The sequence below is a fragment of the Ursus arctos genome, unplaced genomic scaffold (genome assembly GCF_023065955.2).
Source record: "Ursus arctos isolate Adak ecotype North America unplaced genomic scaffold, UrsArc2.0 scaffold_9, whole genome shotgun sequence".
Classification (NCBI taxonomy): domain Eukaryota; kingdom Metazoa; phylum Chordata; class Mammalia; order Carnivora; family Ursidae; genus Ursus; species Ursus arctos.
Window position 1 is genome coordinate 7,198,987 of NW_026623111.1, and position 15,481 is coordinate 7,214,467.

Genomic DNA, 15,481 nt, shown 5'->3' on the forward strand with positions numbered 1-15,481 from the left:
ATTGGTTTATTTCTGGAGTGGGGTGGGAGAGGGGATTTTTCCCTGACATGCTGTCCTCTTTCTGTCAGGATCCATCCTGTCTGCCCCGGGGAGCTGAGCACACACGTCCTGAGCCTGGCTTTCCCTCGCATGCAATTGTGTGCTTCCCCTGGGCACCCGGGACGTGCTAGCCCCTGCTCGCGCCCGAGCACATGCAGGAGAAGGGATGCTCTCCTTTCCAAGCGGGACCTGCCGTGAAATATTTATTGGAAGCTACATTTCTATAGTGCTTCGCATAGGACACAACATTTTATTTGTGGCTTATATTCACCCACGTAGGAGATATTATTAACTCCGTTTACCATATAAATTAGCCGCATAGACCCTGGGAGTATTCAATAGGAGCTTTACATCTGTGATTACATTTAATCTACACAGAGGCCCTGGGGGGTATGAAAGATATTGCCCATGGGATCAGTTAGGGTTCTAGCAAGAAACAGCACGCTCAAATTGGTAATTTGAGAAGTTTAATAAAGAGATGGTTTAAAAGCTATGGACAGGGTATGGGGAAGCCACAGTGGAAGGTGAAGGGCCTGGGGGTGCTTTTGCCATGCTCGGGCCTGGAGGGGTCAGGGGAGCCAGGTATCACTGGGACCCAGGCATGGGGCTAACGGGAAGGGAACTGTGGCTTCTACAGTATGAGGGAGGGAGTGTGCTGGGTGCATAGAAAACCCCATCTTACACTTCTCCTGGCCAGGATCTCCTGCTGTTGTCTCCCATTGGCCAAACTCAACAGGAAGCCAAGAGTGAAGAGGCATTGATGTGGTTTCTACCCATCAACCTCCTGGGGCTCCCAGCTAAGTGTAGCAGGGTAGGGAGTGGACTTCAGTGATAAAAAGAATGAGGTTCAGAGAAGTTAACTTATGTGCCCAAGATCACCCATCTGTGAGAAAAGTCTGAATGCATAGGACTCAAAAATTCCATTTCCTGCCCAGTCACGAGATTACACCCCACTGAGCTCTAACCACTTCTAGATCATTCTGCCATCCATCTGTTGGCATTTATCCATCAATCTATCTGAGTGCTACTTACTGAAAACTTACTTTGTGCAAATATTGTGCCCAATAAGACATAACCTCCGTCCTCAAGGCACTCCTAAAACTCAGTATGATATAGATTCTGCCTCTTTCTATGATGGCTGCTATCAAAGTGCTTTGTAAAAACAGATGCATATAAAACAAAACAAATCCTCTATGCCTTGGAGGCCAGGGGAATCTTCACAAAGGAGAGAGTACTTGAACTGAGTCTTGCAGGGTAAGTCTACCTCTTCTTGGCTCAGAATTAGGGGAGGCGTGCTGGGCAAATGCAGTGCCATGTGCGAATATATGAAGATGTTAGAATAGCCAATGTTTCTGGGAGGCTTTGCCTGGCTTGGTGGGACCACAGGGGTCAGCAGCTCGGATGTTGATAGCACAGGGAAAGGAACTTGGGAAGATCCCCTGGGTTTTGATTGTTAGGGACTATGCATGACAAAGGATGGGCTTTGGACTTGAGCTGTGTGATCCTGGACCAGTAAGGGCAGGAAAGTTACTAAGGAGCCAGACTAAGCCCCAGGTGCTCAGACACTCCGTGTGTGACTTCACGGCTGTGTGCCCCACCTTCTGCTTCTCGTGAGTGGCAGCAGGGAAAGGGGAGGCAGCTGCTAGGCTCTCATCTGCTGACAGTCCTCTCTGGATGTGGTGTGGAATACCTGGACGTGGCCCCTTTGAAAGTTGTGTCCTCCATGGAGGTGGGGAAAAGGGCTTGAACATGTATCCATATAACGCAAACGATGTGCATCAAATACTGGAAAAGTCCTGCCCTGGACGTTGAAGGATGCTGCTAGGTCCCAGCTCTGTCATTAACTGGCTGTGTGACCTCGTAGGAGCAATCAGAGTCTCCTCATTTATAAATGCTAAATGCCCACATCTTTCTTTTACCGTGCTGTTTTGAGTATGAAATCGGTCGATGCATCTGAAAATGTTTTGCAAATGATACAACGTTATGGAAAGATGCATAGGCAATTCCTTGTATAACAAAGCAAATTCTGCAGGTTGCTGTAACCTCAGCTCTGTTACATTTGGGTTTCTAGGGTTATATTGACATTGATTTTTGGACATTAATATTTAGAGGAATTAAATTACTTGATTATGGTCATGCAGGATAGATTTGCACCCCCTCTGTTACATTTGTGTTTCTAGGGTTATATTGACATTGATTTTTGGATATTAATATTTAGAGGAATTAAATTACTTGATTATGGTCATGCAGGATAGATTTGCACCCCCTCCCCATTTTAGGACCGTCCACCACTTAAACATATTGTTTGTACACTCACTTCATTTCTTTGAGTGCATCGTTAGCGGGGTTGAGATGGGATACAGGAAGACAATTTTAATGGAGGGCCCTCTCTGGCCTGGCTCTCGGCCAGCTCTTAGGTATAGACTGAAGGAATCATAGGGTGCAGGACAGTCCCCTTCAAGGGCTTACTGCCTCGGAGTAGAGGCCTGGGGAGGTGGTCCCAGGGAAGAAGCTGCTTTCCAGCCCCACCTGCTGTCTACTGTGTAGCCTTGAACAAGGCATTGAAAAGCTCTGCCTCAGGTTTTCACCTGAGAAATCATCAGTTGTGCCAAATAGGTCTCTTCCAGCTCAAAGATTCTGTAAAATAGTTCTATTTTAAAAAATTGTATTCTGGGGCACCTGGGTGACTCAGCTGGTTAAGCATTTGCCTTTGGCTTAGGTCATGATCCCAGGTCCTGGGATCGAGTCCCACGTTGGGCTCTTTGCTCTGTGGGGAGTCTGCTTCTCCCTCTCCCTCTGTGCTCTCTCAAATAAATAAATGAAATCTTAAAAAAACCCCATGATTCTTCCATATTTGGTGATAAAAAATAGTCTAAATAACTTGGATGTATGTTATTATGTTTCTCCCATTTTATCGTCTTCTCTGATCAAGCTTCCTGCAGCACAACCCTGCAGAGGCTTTGCCCAAGTGCTCAGACGGGGGACATCAGGGATGGACAGGGTAGGGACTGTGGAGGAAACCCTTAACTTTTGCCTTGTCCAAAAATTATTTGATCTGTAACAGCTCATATTTTAAAATCTTAGTTAAGAGTTCAGAAAAGATGTCACTAGCAGCTTTCGAGAGAGGTGAATGGTCTATTCTATAGACCGTTCTTTCTAGCACTTAAAGTCTGAACTTTCTAGCACTTAAAAGGCAAAATTTGGGGTCTTGGTGACCCACAACAGTACGGGCCAGCCAGGTGGTGGCCTTAGCATGACGTAAGGGGTGGCACTTTCAAGATAAGCAGCTCTTGACTTTATTCAGAGCATCTAAGTTCCGCCCAAGAGCGGTAGAGTTCTATCTGGTCTCAGTCACTTTGTAAAGGATGTGGTGAGAATGAGGTGTGGCGAGGCAGACAGGAAGAATTCCATGTCCACAGGCTTTAGGAAGGTGATATATTATCAGGGCCCCTTCGAACACCTGTTACGTGTCCCTGCTCCGCCGTGGTAACCCTGTATGATCCGTATTATCATCCTTATTTTATACAAAACCAAACTGACGTTCACAGAAGTTAAGCAACGTGCCCTACGTTGCACGTACAATAAGCGGGCGTTACAAACCATTCCCCTGGATGCTTTTTAGTAATACGTTGGGACAACATCAACTGCTCTGAGCCTCAGTTTGCTTATCTGTAACGTGGGGTCACACAACAGCCGTGGTAGGGCTCTCGCGAGGATGCCACGGGACCGTAAGCTATCGAAGATATGGAGATACAGGGAGTGACGTTAACTTGAACTCTAAGATTGAATGTCCTGTATGACTTTTAGGTTTTAGTCTTCAGAAATGAGAAGCACTTCCCTGCTGTTCACGAGTCCTGGTGGGGCAAGTGTGGGTTCTCACATCTGTCTGCCTTCAGAATTACAAATACCGATGCCCCAGAAAGTTTGATCCAGTTGTCCTGGGGTGGAGCCCAGGTACTGATATTTTTTAAATGCCCCAAATACTTTGATGGACTTGAGAGCTTCCCTTGTCTGCGCTGTCTGCCTAGTGCCCCACACCAGCATTTTCTCTTTCCTGAGGGAAGTACCAAGGCAGGGCGCTTCCACCTGCCTCGCTGTCTTGGGCTCGTCCTAAATGGAAATTCAGTCACGCCACTGCTCATAAAGAATCCTCGATATGCTTAGAGTTATTTCTGCGTTAATTTTCAGTGAAATGGATAAAGCAAGTCCACCATGTCCAAACACTGACGCCCCCGATATGAGTGGGAAAGGCTTCTAATCTCACCAGGCATCGATTCCTGTGCCGGGTCTTGGTCTAGGCAATGAGTGCATAGAATCCAGGCTCCTACAACTGTCGTTTGGGGTTGAATTTGTTCATGTATTCTCTGAGCATGTATTGAGGTTCTCCGATGCGCCGGGCACCATTTGTGTAGATATGAGGAATCAGAGACCCGAGCAAAGCTCTGCCCTGTAACACTAGTTTGCTTTCTCCACGGCGCTGTAAGCGATTGTACAGAGTGGAATTAAATATGTATCTGTAAATAATAGAGGAACATACGGTGGTATTGGAACGCAGAGGAAGGCATGCCCAGAGGGGTCCACGCAGCTCCTATGGGGTCAGAGGAAGATTTCCTTACTCATTTCTCTACAGCTCCTTTTGAGTCATCCTGACCCCTACTTGGGGCATGATAATGGAAGGGGGTGCAGGCCATCGAGGGGCTTCAGGGTCTAGAGAGTGAGCAAGATAAAAGAGCATCATTGGAAGCTTGCTTTTCTTACTTTCACTCAGCAACCCGGAGAGGCTATAAGGTCCATCCAGGGAGAAAATCTCATGTGTCTGTACATTTATTTTTTATATGAATTGGGGCATTTCTTTCAGTTTCTCTTCCTAGTTAACCACAGAAACAAAGGCTAAGTAAGCCTGACTTTCATGATCAAAGAGGAGTGGTGCTCAGTGCCATCTGTCCGTCACAGCAGGGTCCTCGGCGCAAATGGCGCTAATATGTCCAGAGCTGGCTCTGCGGTGGGGGTGCTGGCAAAAGCACATGGGGGTCTCGAGAAGAGACCGCACTCTGCCTGCAGGGACCCACAGTCAGGGAGGGACCGGACAGGAGATTCTGGGGTCCTGGGGAGTCTGTGGGGTGAGCCTACCTCTTTTCAGGATGACTGTTTAGTTCTCCAACAAGGAGAGATATCAACTGTATTAAACATTAGATGCCAGTGCAAATCTCATCCTAAATGCCGACATGGGCGCTATAATTGCCTGACTATGTACTAGGTTCCAAAGCCTAGGCAGAAGCAACAGAATACACTCTTAATTAATTTTGGCTAAGAAATCTGTGCTTTCATTTCAGTGATAGTGTTCTCATGGGATTTACAGACACCTAGGCTCTTTGGGGTCCAAAATGAAGCCCAGTTTGAGCATCACTGTTCTATGCTATGCAGTCTCCTGTTAAAACTCGATCCGCTGCTCTCGAGGGATAAAGAGGACCATATCAAAGAGAGGACAGCATGGTTGGGGTACTGAGACTACAGGAGCCCCTGCCTTACACACCCATTTTGGCCAAACAACCCTCCAGTTTTGGAGGGGATGGTCCCTGTTATTATATTCAATTAGCTTGCTAAGTACTTGGTGGGTTGAAAAGCCTTTTTTAAGAAGATAATGGATTTGATGGTGAAAGCACATAAATATTTCAGAAAACTATTAAAATAAAGAAAGCAAGGTCTTATAGATAGTTGTTTGCTTTAGATTTCCAAAGAACGTACATTAGATGTGGGCTTTCAAACCGGGTGGCGGCTTCTGAGCTTGAAACCCACCTGGGGTCTCAGCGAATATGTTAGGAAGGAAAGACTTGTTTTATAAATGGATTGGATTCTGGTGTGGCTCTTAATCCGAAAATAATTAATACCCTTATGGTACCATAAGCAGTTTAAACAATTGGAAATATGTAAAGCAACAAATCATATTTCCTTGTTATCCTGGAGAACTCTTGTTCTCCACTGGGAATTCACCAGTGCTACCAAACTGAGCTTGCAAAGAGATATGTTATCATAAATATTTCTGCTGCATTTCACCTGATCTGAAATTAATATTTTATGAAGGAAAAACAATGCTTTTACAGCGAAGAATTTTTTTTTTTTGCTCTCAAGTATTTCTCACTTATTCCTTGAAGATAAGGTTTATAAAAATGCTAGCCTCCTTATTTCAAAGTTTAAGAAACATCGTACTCGTAATGACAGGGTACCTGAACAGACACAGGAAATGGCTGAAAGCTAACTATGAACCGCTAAGGAGAATATTAGAGACAGTCAAGAAGGTACACTATAGCTCTGCAGCTCAAACTGGGTCAAGGCTGGAGGGGAGGGTCAGAATTAAGGCTTGATGCTTTTTTTCATTAAACCAGGAAAACAGAAAAGAACCCAGCATACAGTGCATACAATATGCATCTGGTCTCTACGTGGTCACATCCGACAGATCCCAAATGATGGATGAGGCAGGGAAGGAGGGGTTACGGTGTGAATATTTTGGGGAAGAGGACCAGGGAGTGTGCACGTGTGCCTGTGCATGCACACGTGTGTTTGTGGGTGCAAGCATGCATATGCTTTGAGTAAACATGTTGAAACATCTGACCTCTCAGATGCTGATGTTTATTAATTCGGTCACAATTACATGCAATTTTCTTCTATTGTCACACAAAAAATGAGAAAGTGACATCTTAGAGATGCTCAGACTTAAAGGAAGCTGTATGCTGATTGGATTTCTATTTCTGTACGCTGGTCAGAGCAGTCAGCTACATTTAATTAAGTATAACATTTAATTTTATTGGATTTCCAACGAATGAAGGCATTTGGAGTCAAATGGATTGTTATTATAGATTTTTTTGAGGAATGTAGGAGACTGCTTTCCTAGTTTTTCTGCTATTAAGTATGGGCAGATTGAAAAAAAAAAGATTTTGCAACTGTCTTGGTAACAAGTAACTTCCCTTAAGTATCTCAAGGCGACGTGCACCTGCATCCATTTTTTTTATTTATTTATTTTTTTTTATTTTTTTTTTTAAAGATTTTATTTATTTATGTGACAGAGAGACAGCCAGCGAGAGAGGGAACACAGCAGGCGAGTGAGAGAGGAAGAAGCAGGCTCCTAGCGGAGGAGCCCGATGTGGGACTCGATCCCGGAATGCCGGGATCACGCCCTGAGCCGAAGGCAGACGCTTTAACGACTGCGCTACCCAGGCGCCCCTGCATCCATTTTTTAAAAAAAATTTTAAATGATTTTGAAAACACCCTTAATGATCTGATGCAATCTACAGATTTTGGAATATATCCCTCCTGGTGCATTTTGTTTTCAAAAATCATCTCTTTCTCTTCTGCAGAAAGGGTTTCCTTCCTTCCGTGGTAGGGTTTTTCTCTTTCTTCCTTTTTTCCCATTTTGCAGTAAGTAGCCTATTGCTTTATCCTTTTTCTCACTCACTCATGCTGTTTTCTCACAGCCCTCTCTTCCTCTGTCCTCCCTTCCTACATCCTTTCCCCCTCCTTCTTCTCCTCTCCCATCCTTCCCTCTTCTTACTCGCTTATCATTGTCGTGGTTTTACTGCTCAGATAAAACTAGACTGTAGCAAAAATAATATGTCGATTATCGAGAGCCTAATCAGATGTTTCCGTATCATTTTTTAAAAGGTTTACCTGTTCTCCTCACCCTATTTGCATTTGGCTCTTATAAAATCATCACAGAAACACACTGATTGGGGCTAGTACTGCCAGGTCCTTTATCTATCTATCTATCTATCTATCTATCTATCTATCTATCATCTATCTATTATTATCTATTATCTATCTATCATCTATCTATCTATCTATCTATCTATCTATCTATCTATCTATCTAATCTATCCATCAATCTATCTATTATCTATCTATCTATCATCTATCTATCTATCTATCTATCTATCTATCTATATCTATCCATCAATCTATCTATTATCTATCTATCTATCTATCTATCTATCCTCTATCTGTCTATCTATCTATCTATCTATCTATCTATCTATCTATCTATCATCTATCTATTATCTATCTATCTATCTATCTATCTATCTATCTATCTATCATTATCTATTATATATCTATCATCTATCTATCTATCTATCTATCTATCTATCTATCTATCTATCATCTATCCATCTATCCATCTATAATCTATCTGCCATCATCTGCCACAATTTACAGGCTGGCCCTGGGGTGGAGACAAGTCCAGGGACCCTACTTCCTCATAGACATCTAAAGACTCATGGTGAAAGTACTGTCACTCACATTTATTAAGCAGTTGCTATATGCTGATCATTTTCTGAGGATCTGTTTTACGGTAAGGTGGGTCTCAAGGAACTTTGAGAGCATCTTTAACTCCAAAGACAGGGCATGAAAAGCCAGGCAATCTAATAGACACTGGACTGAGAGTAATGTAATCAATAACAACAACAACAATAATAATAACACCATCTGCTGAATGCCAGAACCCTATGTAGGACACCCTGTTTACTTTAGATTCCATCCTACGGCAACAATCCAAATGACCCAGATTTCGCAATATTGAACAATTCTGTCATTTTGTTCAGCGAGGGCCCTCTTGAGCCAAATCTGTCTAGTGAACAAACGCACAGTATGGATTCAGATGAGCTCACTGCTTCCTTTGAAACTTCAAGTGCATTTAGAACTTAACCCCTGAATTGAGGGTCCTCCATATAATTAACTCTGTCTTTGCCCCCTCCTTTTATTCAGGATCACTCGCCTCGCAAGATGGGAGGCAAGTCTTTAAGCCTGGGTGCGCCTAACTGCACAGAGCACTGTGCAACCTTGACTCTGTTTCTCCAGCCCGAAGAAAGGGGATATAAACACTCACCCTCTTTTGCTCATAGGATGGGTTTGAAGGCCACATGGGTTGATGGAAGTGAAAGTATCATGTCAACTATAAATGGTTATGCAGTCTAGTTCAACAGGTAACTATTGAGCAATTTCTAAAAGTATCAGTGCCGTGAAGGACAGTGAGGAATTGAAATTGGCAAGGAAAGTCTCCTAAAGGAATTTCTATCATTTTTAATTAAGTCTTAATATTTTCAGAGGATCGGTACATTTGGGGAGTTGTAAGATACTACTGAGGTTTTGATAGATGAATGATTAAAGTAAATATGAAAATGATGAGATTAGCTTTCTGGAGAAATCACCTTAAAATAGGACTTCTTTAGGTCAAAACTCTTAAAGAGGGAAAAGAAGCCAAAGAATCTAATGAAAGTTTGCCTGAATGTAAATTAAACTCATGATAATTGTGCTAAAAATGATAATATAGCCACTATCCTTTACTTTGCTCTTAATAATTGCCATGCATTATACTATGTAATTTTTTATACCACATCTCATTCCTCCCCACACGTCCAGAGGGTGGGTATTGCAATTCCGTCTTATAAAGGATAACCTGGGATTCTGAGAGGTTAAATAAGTTGCCTGAAATCATTCTGCTGGGAAGTAACAGTCCGAAGCCAAACCTAGGTTATTTCTTTCTCAAAGAGTGGGTAGAACCATGTGGTAGGAAGAGCTTGGGAACAGAAGTAGGAGTTTGGGATAGGGAAGTGTTCTTATGAGGAATGCCCATAGAGGTGGAGCTGGTAAGGATATCCCTAGACATGCCCAGGAGTAAGGGTGACCTGATCTATGAATATCCATAAAGAGTCATGGGGCAGACTGGCTCCCGGGTGCCTATCAAGACATCAGACCAACAATAGCTCAGTGAGTTGAGTGATTGTAATGACACAGCTCTGACTTTGTTTTCAGGAAGCTATCTCCCTGCATTAATTTGGTTTCCTGCATAGATTTGCCTACTGGAAAGGAACTTACAACCTGAGTACACTTTTAACACTTGAACAGAGTCACAGAAGATAGACGCGTGGGCCAGAATGCCAGGATGAGACAACACCCCTGAGTCCCATCCACTTTGAATGCCTTAGATGAAATCTGCAAAGCCCATGATTAAATATGGGTCCACCGGAACCCCACAAAGGCTTAACCCTCTCAGAGGTTGGGCCTGGGCTATTAGGCACCCCTCATATTTATCTCACACTAAATTCAACAGAAAACCTACCACAATGGAAGGCTGTGCCTTCAAACACATGGATATAGAATTTCCATGTCATGTTCAGATCTTTTCCTCCTCTTGGTTTAGACGGGAGATAGCTATGTACAGTGCCATTTCAGCACAGTAGACTTCTATTTCTCATGCTTAAGTGTTTGGGAAATAGCCTTTCAATTAGCATCACCAATGAAATAAAATAACCAAACTCATCCACCAATTTTGCTGTTGCTTGTGGTCTATCTGGGACTCCCAGAATGCTGTTGTTTAGTTTGTAGGAAAGTGATGCTATGACCATGACCCTGAACACGTCCAGTAGAGCACTGATGAAGCCTTGTGCACAGAGCGGGAGCTTGGGACTCCGGTAGACCTAGGTCCCACTTCTGGCTTTCCCTCTTATTCACTGTGCAAAGTGGACAATGTAGGGAATCTCTGTGAACCTCACCTCCTCTTGTACAGAGGAAGAATAAATATACCTACTAAAAAAAGAGAGTGAACCATGATGATGATTTCCAACGTATTCCATCCACAAAAGTAACAAATGAAACAAAACCCACAAAGTACATTCCCATAATGACTTTTTTCCATAATTCTGTTTCCCATGGTAGTTCTTCTTTCTTAAATTACTGATACTGAACTTATTTAACCAGATCTTTCTCACACTTATTGATAATTCACTTCGCAACATCACTGGACATTTTGTTTCAATCCGTAAAAATCTTCAACCTGATTTAGATTCAAGTAGTTATCTCTGTTTAATGATGTAATCCCTTTGAGAACTGTATCTCCCTCACAATAGAACACGTGGACATAGCCTGGAGGAAGTCTCCAGAGCTCAGGTCTTGGTAGACCTTGGCAATTGTCTGCAATGGTGCCTATAACTGCTTTTTAAAAATTATTATTGAAGTATAGTTGACATATGAACATAACTGCTTTATTTAGTGGTGTTCATAAAATACGCTTCTAGAGCGAGCTCTGCTGCTCACTGTGTGACCTTGGTAGTGACACCGTTCAGCTGCCACTTGTCCATTTCCTGAATGTCATTTCTGTGTCAGACATCTTATGTACATTTTCTCTCATCTTCACAGCAACTCACAAAGTGTATTATTTTACCCAGTTTTGAATTATAACACACCGACAACAGCTGACTGAAGATCAGAAAGATTAAGTCACTTACCCAAAGACACACAAGCAACACATCACGTTCATATAACAGTGTTGATTGACCTCAAGGCTCTTTCTTTTTCTATTTCACCATGCTTACAACCTCATCAACTTCCCAGAGCCTCAGCGGCAACATCTCTTAAATGACCTGATGTCGCCCTGCCTGGTTAAGGCTGCTTGTACAAGGCTATGCAATTGTGGTATATTGCTATTGTTTAATGAGATTATTAAAATAAAATATTCATAAACTTATCTGTGTTAATAATTCCATGGTGATTATGGGCATGTTTTAGGAATAAGGCCAGCACTGATACGGGGTAAGGAAAGTAATGACGAGCGAGCTGATATTTATTGAGTGCTTACTAAGTGTTAAGTATGCACCATCTTTCTTTTAATATAAATAGCATGTTATTGAGGCTAAATAGTTGTCAGTGCAAGAGTTCTGTGATCTTGGTCCATTATAAAGATGCAGGAATTGAGGATTGGAGAAGATAAAGTAACATGTCTGGTCCAAGTGGCAGAGTTTGGATCCTGACCAACTTGTCAGATGTTAAGTCCACAGTCCTTCCAGGACAGCACGTGACTCATGGCAAAGTGAGCTAGAAATAGGATCCCCTGATGCTAAGGCCAGCACGGACCAGATGGTACAGAAAAGTATAATCTTTGGTTTTAGAATGGTCTTGTTCATGGAGTCATCTGAGCGGGCTCCTTGGAGAGAAGAAAAATATCGCCATTAGATATTCCTAACACCGCTCCAGGAACAGCTGCGAGATGAACCAACGAGGCTGTCAAGAAACACCGTTTTTATTGGTCAGCTCAGGTGCATTCGGGATACTTTTGAATTCTTTTATGACATTAGTGGCTGGGCAACCTTGAACGTTTACTTGGACCACTCAAGTTCCTCTGTAAATGGAGGAAAATACTACCTAACTCTCAAGGTTGAGTGTGAGGATTAAGTCAGTTAATGCACACAGACTGGCCAGCAAGAGACAGAGTTGTAAATGCCAGTTGCCTTTCCTGTTTCTCTGGGGGCATATTTGATCTTGAGTTTCTCTGAGGCTTTCTGAAGTTTTATCATTTCTCTGGTAGACCTCCCATTGGCCTGACCTACGGCAGTCTTCCTGAGATTTGAAATAACCATTCCCTGTGGTTTGAGGCCCCCCCCCCCCCAGGAATCCAATGGAGCAACATCATAGAGGGTCTATGCTACGATAGAGACAAAGAGATAATCAGATAAATAACACTGGCACACAATAAAAAAATCAGTATTGATAAATTGCAGCCACGTCAGTATCTTGTAAAGCAGACAGACTTTGAGGACACTGGCTCTCTTTTCTGTCTCACTCATTTATGCTTTGTTTATTCTCTCCAAGAAAAACCTGGCAGAGACGCCTCCCCACATCTTGGAGGGTGAACATCGTACCCACCTTCACTCTTACTCTTGGGCTCCTCATCTCTGTGAATGGAAGGATGGTCGGCATGATTCCAAAGTCACACCAAACCAGAAAGAAAGCTATTTCAATTTAGAACATTAAAAATATATATATATATTCACGGGGGCTCCAGGAGTTGATTTCTACTTTCAATGACCTACTTTGAATTGAGGCTGCCTTTCTAGGGGGCTGTCCTAATGAAGGTCAGCCAAGAAAGCCAGCAACCAGCCTGGCCTTTAGATTTTAGTAGCAGAGAGTCAGGGGGTCCAAGCTCCAGGATGAGAAGATTGAAAACATCTAGTCTTTTAATTTTTAATAGGTATGTATCTTGATTCTTTCTTCCAGCAGAATGAAGGGTTCTTTAAAAACCGAGTTAAGGGAGCTGGCTTTCTTTATGCCATTCGATGCTTTATAGAAGGCCCAGCATTGAATGTTATAAAAACCTTTTTTGCTTGGTGTCAGTTCTTTCCTAATGATCATTTATGCCAGTGAGAGGCCCAGTCAGATGGAGCTGGCCTCCTTAGTTTACCTGAAGAGCGTGGAGGTGGACAAGGTCCCGTGCTGAGATGTTGGCCTCCTGCGAGAGGACACCGTGGCAGCATTGCAGAAAAGTCCGGGAGCCAGTAATCCGTAAGGCAGTGGAGTGAACTATTCTCAATGCTAAGCAGTGTCCTTTAGCAGAAAGCCCCTCCTAGGTCCGTTTTAGGTTTGGTTTCCTGTGAAATGTGACCACAGATTAGGGTGGTAGGACCTGTGTGTGGGTAAGGCTTCCTCTTCAGTCGAAATGCAGTGCATGAAGCCGTTGGAGGCTAAGGTCTCCCAACCCAAAAGGGTGTCCTTGAAGACACAAGGAGTCCCTGAGTGGCCCTTCACAATTACCAGAACACAATAAAATGGATTGCTGAGCAACACTCAAGCATCAAAAGTGGGTTTTGCTGGTCTTGTTTCACATGCGTGCTGAACACTATTTATCTTATGACTTGATGTTGCCCGTGGCTCCCTGAGACCACACAAGACACATGGACCAGATCCCTCAGGTGCAATGGAGAGAACATGGGGTCTGGCAAGAGTCATGTCTGGCTCTTACTCCGGCTGTACTCATTGTTAGTTGCGTGATCTTGGACAAGTTGCAGTTTCACAACTAGCTTCCATGTCTATGCTAGAGGGATAATAATATCTATATTTTAGAGCTGTTCCAAGAAATGAACAAAATGATGGAAGTTAAGACATGTAGCAAGGTTTGGGGCACATATTCGGCACTCAGCATATTTAATTTCTCTCTGCCTTACTTCTGGTTTATTTAAGGAGCGAGTTCTTGCAAGTGCCTGCTGGAATCCGGTACTTGCCACCCCCCTCTCTGGTTTTGTATAAATTGACGTTGAATTCCATACTAAATCCCAACATCATTTAAGATAAACTCAAAGGTAGAAGTTTATCTTTCCTTGGGTAGATAAATCTGGTTTTGACTTAACAGATACCCCAAAGGTAATGTTAAAGTAAGCACTCATCAAATGTTAATTATGTGCCAAGATCTGTGCTGAGCAATTTGCAGCCATTATCCTACTAAATCTTATTGATAATAAGGTGAAGAAAAGACATTTAAACCCCTTGTGTGACTGTGAAAACTGAAGCCTGGGGAAATTCAAGTAATTCACTCACTTTATCAATTAGCTTTGATGCACCAGGGGCTTCAAAGAGTAGCCACTTTACTGAGTTCACTACTGTGTGGCTCACTTGGTCTGGGCCTGGGTGAGTTTCCTGGGGCCACCGTAGCAAGTTCTACAAAGTGGGCCACTAAAGCAACACCAATGCATTTTCTCCCGGTTCTGGAAGCCAGCAGTCTGAACAGAGGCATCGCAGGATTGATTCTTTCTGAGGCCGTGAGGATCGGGTCTGTTCCAAGCTTCTGTCTTCGCCTTGGAGATGGTAGTCTTCATCCTCACTTGCTGTTCTTCCTGTGCCTGTGTCCACATTTCCCCTTCTTATAAGGATACCAGTCACACGGGAGTAGGGCCCACGCTTTTGACCTCCTTTTTACTTGATCACCTTTTGAAGACACTGTCTGAGGCACTAGAGGTTAGGATTTTAACATATGAATTTGGTTGTGGGGGGCACAATTCAGCCCATAGCAGCATATGATTATTTGGTCTCTGCCGGTTGGCTGGCAGGCCACTGGGGTACATGGGGTCCTTATATTCACATTTCTGTTGGTTGGCAGGAAATCAGCCAGGTGCCTCAGTTCTCCACTTGGCTTCTTACAATCCAGCAGGCTAGCTCAGGCTCAAATCCGTGGTAGCCTCAGGGCTCCTAGTGCAGCAGAGAGGGAAAGTCTCAAGGCTCAAGACTTTTCCAAGTCTCTGTTTGCATCCTCCTTGCTACGGTCCCATTAGCCAAACCAAATCACAAGGACAAGTCCAGAATGAATGTGGGAGAAAATCACCCAAGGGGTAGATACGGGGAAGGGAGTTACTGTGGTCTTCTTTAGGAAATAATCTAATGCCCATGTTGGAATCTAGTTAGTAGCTGGACCACAGTGGGAACTCAAATCTTGATGATATGAAAAATCCCTGCTTTTTACCAAAGAAGAATGGAAGATAGTTTGGTCTAGCAAGAATGTGGTTAATAGTGTAGGTGGTATTTATTCTACTCTGGGGGCTCGGGGACGACTAACTCCCCTGGGACAGGTGATATTCGAGGTCTTTGATAATGAGTTGGAATTTGCTAGACCAAAAGAGGGGAAAGGGGGCAG

General features: G+C 43.3%; 1 protein-coding gene across 1 annotated transcript in view; it reads right to left on the reverse strand.

Moving 5' to 3' along the window:
• Window positions 1–13,358, reverse strand: part of CLNK (cytokine dependent hematopoietic cell linker) — a 151,833-nt gene extending 138,475 nt beyond the window's left edge. Inside the window, exon 1 of the mRNA XM_026514413.4 lies at window positions 13,262–13,358. The gene's annotated coding sequence lies outside the window, so the exon portion shown is untranslated. The remainder of the gene's footprint in view (window positions 1–13,261) is intronic.
• Window positions 13,359–15,481: the final 2,123 nt, after the last annotated feature.